Source organism: Dama dama, chromosome 18, assembly GCF_033118175.1.
Source record: "Dama dama isolate Ldn47 chromosome 18, ASM3311817v1, whole genome shotgun sequence".
NCBI lineage: Eukaryota > Metazoa > Chordata > Mammalia > Artiodactyla > Cervidae > Dama > Dama dama.
The window spans coordinates 57,161,343-57,178,940 of record NC_083698.1 but is presented as its reverse complement, the minus strand read 5'-3'; the positions used below and the strand labels follow the sequence as shown (position 1 = coordinate 57,178,940).

General features: G+C 40.2%; 1 protein-coding gene across 3 annotated transcripts in view; it reads right to left on the bottom strand.

The window, feature by feature from the left end:
* The window catches only part of ELMO1 (engulfment and cell motility 1), a 562,488-nt gene that overhangs the window by 499,160 nt on the left and 45,730 nt on the right, over positions 1–17,598 (bottom strand). The gene's annotated exons all lie outside the window — the stretch shown is intronic.

The window sequence follows — 17,598 nt, the reverse complement described above, 5'->3', positions numbered from 1 at the left end:
TAGGAGATCAAGACATCAGAAGTGCCTGGGGCTTCTGGATTAAGTGGATATGAGTAGGGTGCTTTTAATCAGAATCCAGACTATAACAACAATAGATGTTGCTAATGACACTTCCAGACACAAAACCAATTTCCCAAACTCTTAAATCTGGTATCCTAGTGAATTTATACTCATCTGCGTTGGTAGAGGATTTCAAGGACTGTTTGCTGTTACAGATAGATACTACAGCATGCTGAGTTTCAGCCCTAGTATTTTAATCACATTTGAGTTCCTAACATTACCTACTGCAGCGATTATTGTGGGCATAGCTGGGAGTGATTTTATAGTAAGAGAAAGAGGGAGAGATACATTTAAGACTTGTTCATCCTTGCCTCACTCACTGCCACCTACTACTTACACTTCCCTAATCAGTTTCAGAAATGTTAAGAGTTGAAGAAGCCTATTATTGACTTAATGACACAGCACACTTCTCATACATTTTTAAGTAATATGAATTATAACCAATTTTGTTTTGAGAACTTTAAGAGGTAGATCATGGCATTTGGTCCCATCACTTCATGGCAAATAGATGGGGAAACAATGGAAACAGTGACAACTTTATTTCCTTGGTTTCCGAAATCACTGCAGATCGTGACTACAGCCATGAAATTAAAAGACACTTGCTCCTTGGAAGAAAAGTTATGACAAGCCTAGACAACATATTAAAAAGCAGAGACATTACTTTGTCAACAAAGGTCCACATAGTCAAAGCTGTGGTTTTTCCAGCAGTCATGTGTGGATGTGAGCTGGACCATAAAGAAGGCTGAAGGCCAAAGAACTGATGTTTTTGAACTGTGGTGTTGGAGAAGACTCTTGAGAGTCCCTTGGACTGCAAGGAGATCAAACCAGTCAATCCTAGAGGAAATCAATACTGAATATTCATTGGAAGGACTGATGCTGAAGCTGAAGCTCCAATATTCTGGCCACCTGATGGGAAGAACTGACTCATTAGAAAAGACCCTGATGCTGGGAAAGATTGAAGGCAGGAAAATAAGGGGATGACAGAGAATGAGACAGTTAGATGACATCACTGAGACTCAATGGACATGAGTTTGAGCAAGCTCCAGAGATGGTTGGTGATGGACAGGGAAACCTGTTGTGCTGCAGTCACAAAGAGTTGGACAGGACCTAGCGACTGAACAACAACAACAACAGGAGAAAAACTGAAAACACCCTACAATGTTCAAAAGCTGAGCTTAGGAACTGTACATTTACATGGTGAAAGATGAAAACTATGTTTGGCTGAAATCTAGAGGCAATTAAGGTTCTTCTCCTCTCCCAATGTTTTGTTTGTCCTGCTAATGTAAAGCAAACACCTCTGCTATGTCTTACTTTAACCTACTTCTCTCTATACACCCAATAAGCAAACATTCAGGTCTGAGGTAAGAGATGGGGACTTTCCAAGTACAAATCTACCCAATGAGTCAAAATAATTGCACAGGCCTTTTACACACCTTGTTTTTGATTTAAAAAACAAAAAACCCAACCATATCATAGCTTTTCTGTTGGCAATCTCAGCCCTTTTTCCTTCACTTATTTCTTCCTTTTATCTGTATTCTTTGGTGCATGGCATTGGGTCACCCTCAGCCACACTTTGCCATCACTCACCTTGGTGAGAAGCGTGTGAGTTTTCTGGGCAACACAGTGAAGTATATAATCAGCAGTGGACCTTGATTCACACAAACCTGGGCTGATCTGGAGCCTCCACATTACGCCCTGTCCACCCTGAACTAAGTCACTTGAGCACTCTTAAGCCTCTGTTTTCCTAAGCACAGTGATGACAATGATAAGCTCGCCTAAGAAGATTTATGTGAATATTTAATCACAGTGCATGAAACAAAGACTCTCTTTGCCAAACTTTGGTCAGGCCCCTCTGCCTCCGCTTCCATCTCTGTCCTTGTAGAACCCAGTTCTAATAAGAATTCTGCTAAATCAGTTCAGAAGGAATCCTCAATATCTGATCAAATTCCTCATCCTCCAGTTAAACCGTGATCACCCTGGCCTGCCTTCAGCCAGAATCCTGTCAATTCTTGCTTGGTTTAGCAAGAATCCCACATTCTTAGTTTTTCCCCTTAGTGACTTTGCTTCTACTGTCCATTCCCCAACCCAGCTGCGCACGTGCGTACTCAGTCATGTCGGCTCTTTGAGAACCCATGTACTGCAGCCTGCCACACTCCTCTGCCGTGGGATTTTCCTTGCAAAAATACTGGAGTTGGTTGCCATGTCCTTCTCCAGGGGATACTCCTGACCTGGGAATCGAACACATGTTTCTTGTATTTCTGGCATTGCAGGCATATTCTTTACCCTCTGAGCCACCTGGGAAGTTCCCCCAACCCTGTTCCTCAGCTATAAATCTCCACTGGCCCTTGTTGCATTTGGTTGGAACTGAGCCAGCTTCTATACTGAGGCCTATTTTCCCCCTATTGCAATGGTTCCTGAGTAAAATTAAGTTTCACAGCTTTAACTACCATCCAGTTCTGGTTTTACTTTGACACGGGTGAAAGACTCTAACATTGTTCCTAGTGTAAACAAATTCCAAAATGTTATAAAATGACCCTCGTAAAATACTTACATATTAAAGATGCATTTAATTCCATGAGAAAATCAACAGAACAGAAACATTGTTTCAAAGGATTATAGGAGAAGATAAATATTTATATATAGTCACTGAAAGAAAGAATGCTGAAATTAGGTTGTTAAAAGTAGATACAAACTTTGTTTGATGCCTTGCAGGGCATCAAAATTATACTTTCGGATTATCTTTTCTAATGGAAAAGAATCATCTGCATTGCACCATTTTCTGTAGGTATTCATCTACCCTTATAGACTTGTAAAATATTTTAACCAACAGTAAACAGTAAATCTAAGAAAAGCAAAGAAAGGTACACAGGCCTAGAGAATTAGATAATCCTTGGGTAGGGATTATATAATCCAGTATGATTTTGCTAGGACACAGAATCATCCTTTTGCCTGTTTCCAAGTTTCAGGTATATATATATATATATATATATATATATATATATAGTTTCTTTTTTTGTTGTCCTTCAGTCACTCAATCCTGTCTGACTCTTTGCAATCCCATGGACTGCAGCAGGCCAGGGGTCTGCAGAAAGTATATACATATATATGTATATACCTTCTACACTAGAACATCACTGGTGTTCAATGTATTAGCCAGAAACTATTTTGAGAAAACTATATAGGAAATCCTATAGGACTCAAGTGCTGGAGAAGTCTCCTGAAAGTCCTTTGGATGGCAAGGGGATCAAACCATTCAATCTTAAGGGAGATCAACCTTGAATATCCACTGGAAGGACTGACGCTGAAGTTGAAGCTCCAATATTTTGGTCATCTAATGCGTACAGACACATCATTGATGCTAGGAAAGATCGAGGGCAGAAGGAAAGAGGGCATCAGAGGATGAGATGGCTGGATGGCATCACCGAAGTAATGGACATGAACTTGGGCAAACTTTGGGAGGTGGTGAGGGACAGGGAGGCCTGGCGAGCTGCAGTCCATGGGGTTGCAAAGAGTTGGAGAGGGAGACTGAACAACAACAGAAGAAGTAATAAGAGGAAAGTTCATAGCATCAAATGATTTCATTAAACAAGAAACAAAGGGAGAATAAAAATGACTGCATCATGTTAGGAAGGAATATTTGTCTAAATCTGGTAATATAACCCTAAGACAGAATGGTATACACTGAAGATAGGAATTTTTATGAGGAAGAAACAAACTGGGTAGAAATATAAAATTAGTCATATTCTAACCATAATGAACAGAGTAGAATGTCTGCAAAATGTATAGCCAACTGAATTTTATTTAACTTACTTATATATTAAAACAAGACCCAAGGGAAACTCAAGATGCTTCTTTATAATCTTTTATAGTATAAAATTTCTTAATTTCATTTCTTCTTTCTCTTTCTATCCCTTTGAATAGCACTGCTTAAAATACTTGATGCTCAAAATAGTAAGATTCAGTTATCAAATATTAAGAAAGTTGAAGGGTGATTCATGTTAATGTATGGCACAAACCAACACAATATTGTAAAGCAATTATCCTCCAATTAAAAATAAATACCAGAATACTTCTTATTTTGAAAACGCTATAATTAAACTTTAACAAAAATTATTACAAAGGGAAAAAAAAGAAAGTTGAAGGAAGTTTCAAGCTCACCTTTGAATCAATATTTGAGGAATACATCTTCCCTGGTGGCTCAGATGATAAAGAATCCTCCTGTAATGCAGGAGACCCAGGCTCAATCCCTGGGTTTGGAAGATGCCCTGGAGAAGGAAGTGGCCACTCACTCCAGTATTCTTGCCTGGATAATCCCATGGACAGAGGAGCCTGATGAGTTACAGTCCATTGGGTCGCAAAGAGTTGGACACAACTGAGTGACTAACACTTGAGGAATACATAGGGTAAAAGTAATGGCTATAAAAGATATCTGTGAGACAGTCCCATTTGGTAGCACAGGTACACCAACAGGCTTATGAACAGCATGTCTGTGAAAACAGAGTTGGAATCTGCAGATCCATTTACCAGTGATTTTCCTGTAGGCAGCCCACATCACCTCTCTGAACATCAACTGTCTCATCAACATGGCCAATAATATACATTTCATTAAGACTCTTTTGAGCATTAAATGAGCTCACGTCCACACAAACTCCAGTCTAGTCCTTGACACACGGTAGGCACCAGAGAGTAAATACTACCTATCTATGCCCCCAGGGTCATTTTTTTTGGGAGGAGGGATGTATAAATACATGAAAAGCAGTAAAGGACTTTTGAACTGTATTCTGAGTAACCTAGAAAGTAAGGAGGTTTATTTTTTTATTTTTATTTTCCCTTCCTATCTCCAGGACTTTCAAGTTTCTTTCACAGGAAAATTCAATCTATATATTCCTTTTAAAGTGTTTAATTAACCATGACACACTCTTTCTTCTGAAGCTCTGTTTGCTGCTTAATTCAAGTAACAAGATAAGGAAGCTCAGATGGCAACCGAAAAGGGACTGATTTCACCAACCTTGTTTAACTTCCTGCTTTGTTTCCATTATTTTACTTAGCTCGTGACATATGATTCCTGGACCCTTGAAACAAATGAAAACTTTTCTAAGTAAGAAAGCCAAAAGGGGAAAAGTTTCCTCCCCCAGGGAAACAAGAAAGAAGGGCAAGAGATGAGAAGATAGCATGGGCTCTGGTGTATCGCTGCTATTGTCACATCACGGTCTTCCAGCCTCACTTTCACCCATAAATCCCTCTTGGAAAATGACAGAAAGGATGATCTTAATGGAGGCACACTGATACTTCTTGGACTCAAGAAAGATGTGATAAACAGGTCTGTGCCCTCTGTGTGTGTCCCTTGATCACCACCTCCATCCTCAACCCAGAGGCCCAGGAGGGCTTCCTTTAAGAGTCTCTATTCCATTCCTGGGCTTCTTTCTGGGAAGCATCACACTCAGCTTAAGATTCTGACCTCCTAAGAGAATCATCCCCACCTTTCAAGCATATTCTAACCCAGTACTGATTTGAGATACATTGGATCACTAGAGAGAGCTGGTCCAAACACAGCTTCATTAATGCTGATACTTAATGTGTCAAGGAGCAGCCCCCTCACATATATCCTCACCAATCCAACAACTGCTGGCCAAACATGTGCCCCTGAGACTCTCTGGCCTGGACATCACATTCTGCCACTTGGCTGGACAGAACTCCTCAGTCCCCAGCTGGTTTATTCCCTCCCATCTGCAACCCGACTCCATCCAAGAAGCACATCCATCCAGGTTCAGGCTACTCCTCCATCTGCCTTGCCTCGATGTCATTACCCACCCGGGCTCTGCCAGGACAGGACAAGGAGGGTTGGGAGGACGCCCTTGATTCAACTCACTCAGCAAACTCCTGGGGGGAAGAAGGGTGGGAGGAAAATTATTTTCTTCCAAGGCTTGGGGAAATGGAGCGTCAGGCAATTTTGATCTAAATGTCACAATGTGCCAGCCCATCATATCCTCTACTTCAACCCAGTGCAGGTAGAAGGGGAACCCAAGTACTCTGATTGTAAGCCACTGTGGAAGTGTGTGGGAAAAGAGAAAGGACTGAATTTTTTATCTTTTCCTTCCAGTAGACAGACATTCACCATCCTTTTGGACAAGGCATGGCACTGTGCTATACATAAAAGGAATAAGCTGAGTGACTTTGCTTGGTGGGAATTGTATGAATCCACAGAGGCCAGAAACCCTATTATCTGCAGTTTCTTGTAGCACTGTTACTCCAACATCTTGAGCAGATTTTCACATGTCCTTTAAAGGACCCATTTCCTCTAATATTCTCAGTCTTCAACTTGTTGTGACTTCCCTGTTGGTGCTCATGGTAAAGAACCTGCTTGCCAGTGCAGGAGACATAAGAGATATGAGTTTGATCCCTAGATTGGGAAGATCCTCTGAAGGAGAGCATGGCAACCCACTCCAGTATTCTTGTCTGGAGAATCCCATGAACAGAGGAGCCTGATGGGCTACAGTCCATGGGGTCTCACAGAGTCGGACACGACTGAAGTGATTTAGCAGCCGCAATAGCAAAATGGGGATAATACTGTAACTCCCACTGCAGGTATTGGCATAAACTCTCTTTCCCCTAGGGTTGACGTGAAGATTAAATATTTAAAATATGCAAATTATCTGACCCAAAAGAGTATTCAAAAAATTGATCATTCTCTCTTTTCCCTGCATTTATGTGAGAAACGCCAATTAACTGTAAAAGGGTAGAGGATCTGACTTAGTGGCAAATGTTCAGGCTTCTGGGAAGACTACAGCTCCAGCTCTGCCATTTCCACTGCAAAATGTAATAACCTCTGCTTTGGAGGGAGCTCTGCATCATAATGAGATGATACAGGACTGTGTAAAACATCAGAGGGCATATGCTCACTTAGAACTGAGGCCCTTTGTCTTGCACCAGCAGGGTTTCTCTGTCTAAACCCCGAACCAATAAGACCTGAAAAGCAACACGCAGCCCAGGATCAGAGGGGCATTCCTGGATGGAATCAGCATCAGCATGCTGTCCATCTACCACAAAGTACTGTGCGAACTACGACGGCACTGGAATTATTCAAAAAAAAAAAAAAAAAAGTCAGCTTCACTTAGCAGTCAATTCATCAATTTGTCTTTAGGGAGCACAGACCTAGTTTGTTTGTTAGCTTGTTTTCCTTTTCTTCTGCCAGTTTCTTTGAGAAATGGGACTTCCCTGGTGGCTCAGCTGGTAAAGATTCTGCCTGCAGTGTGGGAGACCTGGGGACCTGGGTTCGATTCCACTGAGAAATAATTGACAATTTAAGGTGTACAACATAATGGTTTGACTTATATACATCATGAAACGATGACCACAGTAAGTTTAATGAACATCCATCATCTCATATAAGATACACAATTAAAGAAATAGAAAAAAATTGCTTTCCTTGTAATGAGAACTCAGGATTTATTCTCTTAACTTTTGTATATAACATGGTGGTGTGAATTACATTTACCATGTTGTACATTACATCCCTAGTACTTCCTTATGCTTCATTGAAAGTGAAAGTCGCTCAGTCATGTTAGACTCTTTGCAACCCCATGGACTCAAGGGAAGCCCAAGAATACTGGAGTGGGTAGCCTATCCTTTCTCCAGCAGATCTTCCCAACCCAGGAATAGAACTGGGGTCTCCTGCATTGCAAGTAGATTCTTTACAAGCTTAGCTACCAGGGAAGTCCTTACTTCCTTACTTAAGTACCTACTTATCTAAAAACTGGAAGTTTGTACATTCTGACTGCCTTCATCCAATTCCCACTTCCCCCATGCCTCACCTTTGGTAACCACAAAGCTGATCTTTTTTTTCGTGTGTGAATTTGTTTGCTTGTTTTTGACGTATAATTGATCTACAATACTATGCTAGTTCCTGTTATACAAAATAGTGATTTGATACTTCTGTACATTCCAAAATTATCACCACAAATCAATTACTATTGATATTAAATCTATTTGATCGGTCACCATACCAAGATATAACATAATTATTGACTGCATTCCCCATACTATACATTTCACACCCCTTACTCACTTATTTTGCAACTGAAAGTTTATACCTCTTAATCTCCCTCACCTATTTCTCTCCTGCCTCCGTCCCCTCTGGCAACCACCTGTTCATTCTCTGTATCTATGACTTTGTTTCTATCTTGCTATATTTGCTCATTGGTTTTGTATTTTTTAGATTCCACAGTTAGTGAAACTATATAGTATTTGTCTTTCTCTGCGTAACTTATTTCACTTAGCATAAATACCCTCTAAGACCATTCATGTTAATTAGAGAAGGAAGAAATGAAGAACCCCAGGGTTAGCAGAAGGAAAGAAATCTTAAAAATCAGGGCAGAAATAAATGCAAAAGAAACTAAAGAGACCATAGCAAAAATCAACAAAGCTAAAAGCTGGTTTTTTGAAAAAATAAACAAAATTGACAAACCATTAGCAAGACTCATTAAGAAACAAAGAGAGAAGAACCAAATTAACAAAATTAGAAATGAAAATGGAGAGATCACAACAGACAACAGTGAAATACAAAGGATCATAAGAGACTACTACCAGCAACTCTATGCCAATAAAATGGACAACTTGGATGAAATGGACAAATTCTTAGAAAAGTATAACTTTCCAAAACTGAACCAGGAAGAAATAGAAGATCTTAACAGACCCATCACAAGCAAGGAAATCGAAACTGTCATCAAAAATCTTCCAGCAAACAAAAGCCCAGGACCAGATGGCTTCACAGCTGAATTCTACCAAAAATTTAGAGAAGAGCTAACACCTATCTTACTCAAACTCTTCCAGAAAATTGCAGATGAAGGTAAGCTTCCAAACTCATTCTATGAGGCCACCATCACCCTAATTCCAAAACCAGACAAAGATGCCACAAAAAAAGAAAACTACAGGCCAATATCACTGATGAACATAGATGCAAAAATCCTTAACAAAATTCTAGCAAACAGAATCCAACAACATATTAAAAAAAATCATACACCATGACCAAGTGGGCTTTATCCCAGGAATGCAAGGATTCTTTAATATTCGCAAATCAATCAATGTAATACACCACATTAACAAATTGAAAGATAAAAACCATATGATTATCTCAATAGATGCAGAGAAAGCCTTTGACAAAATTCAACACTCATTTATGATTAAAACTCTCCAAAAAGCAGGAATAGAAGGAACATACCTCAACATAATAAAAGCTATATATGACAAACCCACAGCAAGCATCACCCTCAATGGTGAAAAATTGAAAACATTTCCCCTGAAATCAGGAACAAGACAAGGGTGCCCACTCTCACCACTACTATTCAACATAGTGTTGGAAGTTTTGGCCACAGCAATCAGAGCAGAAAAAGAAGTAAAAGGAATCCAGATAGGAAAAGAAGAAGTGAAACTCTCACTGTTTGCAGATGACATGATCCTCTACATAGAAAGCCCTAAAGACTCTACCAGAAAATTACTAGAGCTAATCAATGAATATAGTAAAGTTGCAGGATATAAAATTAACACACAGAAATCCCTTGCATTCCTATATACTAACAATGAAAAAACAGACAGAGAAATTAAGGAAACAATACCATTCACCATTGCAACAAAAAGAATAAAATACTTAGGAGTATATCTACCTAAAGAAACAAAGGACCTATACATAGAAAACTATAAAACACTGATGAAAGAAATCAAAGAGGACACAAACAGATGGAGAAACATACCGTGTTCATGGATTGGAAGAATCAATATTGTCAAAATGGCTATCCTACCCAAAGCAATCTATAGATGCAATGCAATCCCTATCAAGCTACCAACGGTATTTTTCACAGAACTAGAACAAATAATTTCACAATTTGTATGGAAATACAAAAAACCTCGAATAGCCAAAGTAATCTTGAGAAAGAAGAATGGAACTGGAGGAATCAACCTGCCTGACTTCAGACTCTACTACAAAGCCACAGTCATCAAAACAGTATGGTACTGGCACAAAGACAGAAATATAGATCAATGGAACAGAATAGAAAGCCCAGAGATAAATCCACGAACCTATGGACACCTTATCTTCGACAAAGGAGGCAAGGATATACAATGGATAAAAGACAACCTCTTTAACAAGTGGTGCTGGGAAAACTGGTCAACCACTTGTAAAAGAATGAAACTAGAACACTTTCTAACACCATACACAAAAATAAACTCAAAATGGATTAAAGATCTAAATGTAAGACCAGAAACTATACAACTCCTAGAGGAGAACATAGGCAAAACACTCTCCGACATGAATCACAGCAAGATCCTCTATGACCCATCTCCCAGAATATTGGAAATAAAAGCAAAACTAAACAAATGAGACCTAATGAAACTTAAAAGCTTTTGCACTACAAAGGAAACTATAAGTAAGGTGAAAAGACAGCCCTCAGATTGGGAGAAAATAATAGCAAATGAAGAAACAGACAAAGGATTAATCTCAAAAATATACAAGCAACTCCTGAAGCTCAATTCCAGAAAAATAAATGACCCAATCAAATAATGGGCCAAAGAACTAAACAGACATTTCTCCAAAGAAGACATACAGATGCCTAACAAACACATGAAAAGATGCTCAACATCACTCATTATTAGAGAAATGCAAATCAAAACCACAATGAGGTACCATTACATGCCAGTCAGGATGGCTGCTATCCAAAAGTCTACAAGCAATAAATGCTGGAGAGGGTGCGGAGAAAAGGGAACCCTCTTACACTGTTGGTGGGAATGCAAACTAGTACAACCGCTATGGAAAACAGTGTGGAGATTTCTTAAAAAACTGGAAATAGAACTGCCATATGACCCAGCAATCCCACTTCTGGGCATACACACTGAGGAAACCAGATCTGAAAGAGACACGTGCACCCCAATGTTCATCGCAGCACTGTTTATAATAGCCAGGACATGGAAGCAACCTAGATGCCCATCAGCAGATGAATGGATAAGGAAGCTGTGGTACATATACACCATGGAATATTACTCAGCCATTAAAAAGAATTCATTTGAACCAGTCCTAATGAGATGGATGAAACTGGAGCCCCTTATACAGAGTGAAGTAAGCCAGAAAGATGAAGAACATTACAGCATACTAACACATATATATGGAATTTAGAAAGATGGTAACGATGACCCTATATGCAAAACAGAAAAAGAGACACAGAGATACAAAACAGACTTTTGAACTCTGTGGGAGAATGTGAGGGTGGGATATTTCAAAGGAACAGCATGTATATTGTCTATGGTGAGGCGGATCACTGGCCCAGGTGGGATGCATGAGACGGGCGCCCGGGCCTGGTGCACTGGGAGGACCCAGAGGGGTTGGGTGGAGAGGGAGGTGGGAGGGGGGATCGGGATGGGGAATGCGTGTAAATCTATGGCTGATACATATCAATGTATGACAAAACCCACTGAAATGTTGTGAAGTAATTAGCCTCCAACTAATAAAAATAAATAAATAAATAAATAAACTTAAAAAAAGAAAAAAAAAAGATCATTCATGTTGTAGCAAATGGCAAGATTTTATACTTTTTAATGGCTGAGTAATATTCCGTGTGTGTGTGTGTGTGTGTGTGTGTGTGTGTGTGTGTGTGTGTGTGTGTGTGTGTGTAGTAGTTCTGTTTTTAATATTTTGAGAAATCTCCATACTGTTTTCCACACTGGCTGCACCAACTTACACTTCAACCAAAGTACATGAGGGGTCCCTTTTCTCCACATCCTCACCAACACTGTCTGCTTTTGTAACAGCCATTCCAACAAGTACCAGGTGATATCTCACTGTGGTTTTGATTTGCATCCCCCTATTCTTTCCTGGAGACTCCCCATGGGCAGAAGAGCCTGGCAGGCTACAGTTCATGGGGTCACAAAGACTCAGACATGACTGAGCGACTAAGCACAGCACAATGATTATAATGTTGAGCATCTTTTCATGTGCCTGCATGTCCTCTTTGGAAAAATGTCTACATTAAAATCTTCTGCTCATTTGTTAAACACAGACCTATTTGTGGTTTTTTAAAATATATTCTCTTTTCCTAAAATTCCATAAAATTACTTCAGGGGACATATATTAATTTCAAAGCATTTTAACTGAAATAATTTTAAAAGCCCACAACATTTTTCACTATAAATGAAATAGCTACATCAAAGATAAAATCTCCATCTGAAAAGCCCCCCAATTTACATAAATATGGAAAAGAGTTCAAAGAGGATAGAAGAGAACACAAAACCATCCTTTTCAATTACAGGGACATTTGATCAATTGTGCTTGAAAAGATCAAGGAAGATCAAATTTCACATTTTAGGGGTAACACTCAGACTGTTGACCATCGTTTTATCTTCTACCTCCAAATGCGTCTCCTTGTCAAGGAAGAACTAAGATTTAAACCACTTTACAAATGGCAAAGTCCTCCTCCTCTAAGACCGAGGACAAAATCTATGCACAACATGTGCATCTGGTAAAATTTTCAAGGCAAAAATCCTAAGAATCCTGTGAAACACTTAGGAGGAGACTGATAGCTTTGTCTTACTTTGGTCCAAAAGTTTGACTCTCAGAAATGAAATGTTCACCATCATCTAATCCAGACTGCTTTCATCCTTAATTTTAGCTGCAGAAGCCTTATCCAAAGGAAACCCTTCAGCAGCCCTAATCTGTGAGGAAGCTGGAAGAGTGCTTATCCAGGAAGAAGTGGGAGGCCAGAGCCTGGCTCACTCTCCCTGCCCCCACACACTCCCTCTACAGGGACCTCTAAGCTCATCTTCAGACAGTCTGGGCTCATGGAAACATAGTTTGAAAGTAACTGATATCACATATCATATCACAGACTAATGAGGATGCTAAGGCCAAAAAGGGACAAGTAGCTCCTACAATAGCCCCCGCAATAAATGAGTGAGGACTGGTCAAACATTCAAGGGGCTCAGAAAAGCCACTTCCTGGCCTCTGTGCAGCTACAGTGACTAAAGGACCCATGTGAGCCCCAAAAAAAGACATCAGAGGAAATCTGCTAAAGGTCACTTTTCTAATACAAGAGACAGAGGGGGAGGAGAACTGCTGGCGTTTCCCCTTCCTCTTTCTTTCTGCTAGGGCCGTGAGGTCCCAGTGCCCGGTGCTACAGCAGCCATCTTGAGACTATGAAGCATGAAAAAAGGGCAAAGGCCAACATATTCAGTACGGTTGAGCAGAAAAAAAGACCCTTGGTCCCTGATGATTTCCCTCAACTACCTGATGAATCGGAAGCTACCTGGCCCTGACTTCTGGTTAAGTAAGTCATAAATGTCCTTCCAGTAAGAGACTGTTGGTCAGGTCTTCACCTACCGTATTCTACCTAATATAAAACACTTCTCTAGATAGTTCAGAATCAGTGTACGACACATTAAGCAGCACCTACATTTTCCCACAAATTATCTCTAAGCCCTGCTCCCAAACTAAAGTCATGTGGAAAGTTCAAAGCAAGAAGAGAAGGTACAGTCAACTTGGAAGACAACTTGGCATCTTCTTACAAAGCCAAACTCTTAGTCTCTACCATTCAACCCAGCACCTGTGCTGGGGCTGTCAAAGCATAACATACTGTGGATGAATCTTAAATGCGTATTTCTAAGTGAAAGGAGTCAGTGTGAAAAGGCTATAGACAGTTTGTTTTCAACCACATAACATTCTGGAAAAGGCAAAACCATAGGAACAGTAAAAAGATCAGAAAGTGTGACTGTCAGTGGTCTAGAGGATGGGAATGCAGGCAGAAGGGACAGGAGAGCAGAGTGATTACGAGGGGGCGCACCGGAGATTTTCAGGGCAGTGAAACTATTTTGTATGCTATTATAACGCTGACGACATGACATATGCAGTTGTCAAAACCCACAGGATGTACAACACAAAGGGAGAACCTTAATGTAAACTGCAGATGTTAATGGATATTAATGTATCGATATTGGTTCATTAATTTTAAAAGATGTAAGATGTTGCTAGTAGGGAAACCCGTGCAGAAAAGGGAAGTATATTGGAACTCTCTGTACTATCTGCTCATTTTTTCTGTTAAATCTAAAACTGTTCTAAAAAACAAAGTCTACTAATAGAAAAAAAAAAGGAAAAGGAAAGAGGGAACTGGGGGAGGGGAACAATCCCCAAAATTAAGTTGTTTTTTTTCTTCTTAAATCAGTACAGAAACTCATCCAATTTAAGGAGTGTGTGGGAAGGTTTGAATGAGCATCTTCCATCCTCACTGGTCCACAAAATACCTCTTCTCCCTTCCACCAAGACCCATCTCTGAACTTGACCCTGGGAGGCTCCTCCCCTTCACCTTCACTTCACTCCAAGGAGCGCACTTTACTGCGATCTGCTCTGTCGGCTTTCCAGGGCATCCCTAGGGTCTCAGCTTATTTTTACTTCTGATAATGATATCTCTGGAAAAGGAGGCATCCTTCAAATGTGTCTCCACATTAATGGAAGTAACATCCTAGTAAATAATAGTTAAATTTCCTGGGGCCCTTCAGGTTGTTTACATTAGGGTTCTCTCATACCCAAAACACTGTCCAACCACTCCCCAACTGCAGTCCCTTGAATTCCAATCAGTGTTGAGATCTAGCTTCTCTGTGGAAAGGTAAGTAAGGATTCTGAATTCAGCATGAATAGAAGGAGGTCTCACTCACACTCCAGTCCCAAAAGTTTCCTAGATCTTTTCTTTTTTTTTTTTAATAATTGTCTATGGCATCTGAAAGGCTGGCTTAAAAGTTCAGTACTAAAGAGACTGAAGCTGTGGCTGGATAATTATTTTGATGAAAAAACAAAATATCTATTTTAAAAAATCAGCTATTAGTTGGCTCAGATTTCTTCCCTTTTTTCCCCCTTTTTCATCTTTTCTGAATAAAATGCAAATGGGCACATGATTAGGAGTCCTCCCTAAAAGTGTGGACACTATGAAATCGGCCCCAGAAGGAGGCATTTGCTGAGCAAACATTCCCTGGGGAGCAGTCACTGTGCACAGATCAATGAAGCTTTGGTAATGGGGCCACCAGCTGAGGGGTTGAAATGCTTGTGTAACACAACATAACTTGGGGGGTGATAATGGGATTTTATCCAAATGAATCATTCCCTCGAGTAGGGCATGGGTGTTTTAAATACATCTAGACCAAACAACCCACTCCAGTGTTCTTGCCTGGAGAATCCCAGGGATGGGGGGCCTGGTGGGCTGCTGTCTATGAGGTCGCACAGAGTCGGACATGACTGAAGCGACTTAGCAGCAGCAGCAGCAGCAGCAGACCAAACAACAGTAATGAATACTAACAATTCTTCCCCAAAGGTCAGGCTTTCTCACAATTCCCAGCCTTAGCACATTCAATTCCCTCTGCCTGGAGTGCCTTCCCCTTTCAGCCCAAGCCAAGCCTCGGTACCATCCTCACCCCCAATCCTTGTCATATGCACACATTTTTCAGGATACAGCAGGAATGTTCCTCCTTTGAGAAAACCTGCAAGTTACCCCAGGTAGTTATTCAGTTCTTCCTCTCTGCCCCCTATTCTCTGCATGTGTCTCCTTTCTCAACGACTGTTAGCCAATCTCTGTCTTCACTTGACAGAGGGTTCCAAAAGCAGGGCATTCCTCTTAGTTCTTTTTCTAGCTCCAGCCAGGTGACCGTATGCTGCCCATAGTAGGTTATCAGCAGATGCCTACTCAAAACACAGATCACAAAAGAAATGAACATGCAGCACCCTGCATGCAGTGGCTGTAAAAAAAAAAAAAAAAAAAAAGCCTCTAAACAGAATCTCCTTCAGCAAGAAATATTTTTCAGCTTGACAAAATATTAACATGCATGATGTGCATCATTTAGCATAAAAATAAGCTCACAGAGTTTAACTTGAGAAAGCCAGCTTATCTGCAGTTATTCTCCCAAATCACAAAATAAAACAAATACATTTCCATGTTGTTTTGATGACACAAATATCTGTGATGAAATGAATTGCACAGAAACACAATGCTAGCCTTGAAAGTAATAAGTTCCTTCATTTCATATCTGAGGCAATCATACAGCAATTAGACTTGCCTGTGCGTGGGGCACTGAAATCATGTCTGGCATGCTTTCTGGGACTCGGGATGCTGGGTTCATTAATGGGGATGAGGTTTTTGGGAAGACAGGCTTATTAGAGTCGGGAGAGTTATAACAGAGACAGGCACGACCTCTTCCAGTCTGGAGGCCTTACGGAGAAAACCACATATCGATCAGGGGACAGTGCCCACACTGCTCTGCCCCCGAGGGTCAGCTGTCTGCTCTCAACAGCTGGCCTCTGGGAATCTCACCTCAAGAGGGGCAGACCTTGGGAGCATGGATCAAAATTCACCAGGGAGCGCATCCAAATAAGGAAAATATCGACACTTCCTTCCCTTAGTAATTCCCAGGTCTGCTGAGACAACTGGCAGAATTAGGAAATTAAACTTACGATGCAGAGGAGATGAGAAAAACAAAGGACTAGATGCTGCTAGGATCTTGTCTTTTGCTCATTACATCTCAGGGTTCACTCCATTATTCATGCAAATATCTGTGTACCCTCCTAGGTTTAGGTCCTGTGCCTAACATAACAAGCTCAGTAAATGGCCATCTTCTTGCGGTGGCTGGTGAAAAGAAAATATTGCAAGGAGGAAATCTATACTGTCAAAATCATTCTTTTTTTTTTTCTCTATATACATTTCCTGCCTTCATTGCAAATGTGAGAGATTTCCGTTTGATTTGCTCCTGAATTCAAAATGACAAAACAATGAAGGACATAAAGCAATGAGGCAGAAAAATATTCTTAGTGAAGAAAAGTAAAGGTAAGAAAGAAGTAAGAAAATATTCTTAGTCTCGTTTTTCCATCTTTAAAATATAAGTGTTGACTAGAAGATCCCAAAGGTCCTTCCAGGTTTAAAACTTGATGACTCGCTAGTAATCAGGAAAATGTAAATTAAAACAGCAATTAGATAGCATGTTCATCTTTCAGATGAACAAAGGTTAAAGAATTCTACAATATCAAGTGTCAGAATGTGGTGTAAATAGGATCTCACATACTGCCAACTGGGAGTATAAATTAATATAACTTGTTTGGAAAGCAATTTGGTCATTTACAGCAAAGTCGAACAAATTCTGCAGGCCTTTTATTCAGTATCTAGGATGATCACATACATCCTCAGGGGGACATGGATGAAAATAATCACTGAGGAATAGTTTTCTGTGGCAAAATTAGAAACAACTTACATGCTCATCAATAGATAAATAAAATGTCAATGTATGACAAAACCCACTGAAATGCTGTGAAGTAATTAGCCTCCAACTAATAAAAAAAATAAAATAAAAAAAAGAAAAAAGAAAAAAAAAAATTTGGCTACGGAACCTTTTTAAAAGCTAAAAAAAAAAAATGTGATGCATCTAAAGGGAGTTCCCAGGTGGTGCCAGTGGTCAAGGACCTGCCTGCCAATGCAGGGGATGTAACAGATGCGGGTTCGAGCCCTGGTCGGGAAGATCCTCTGGAGAAGG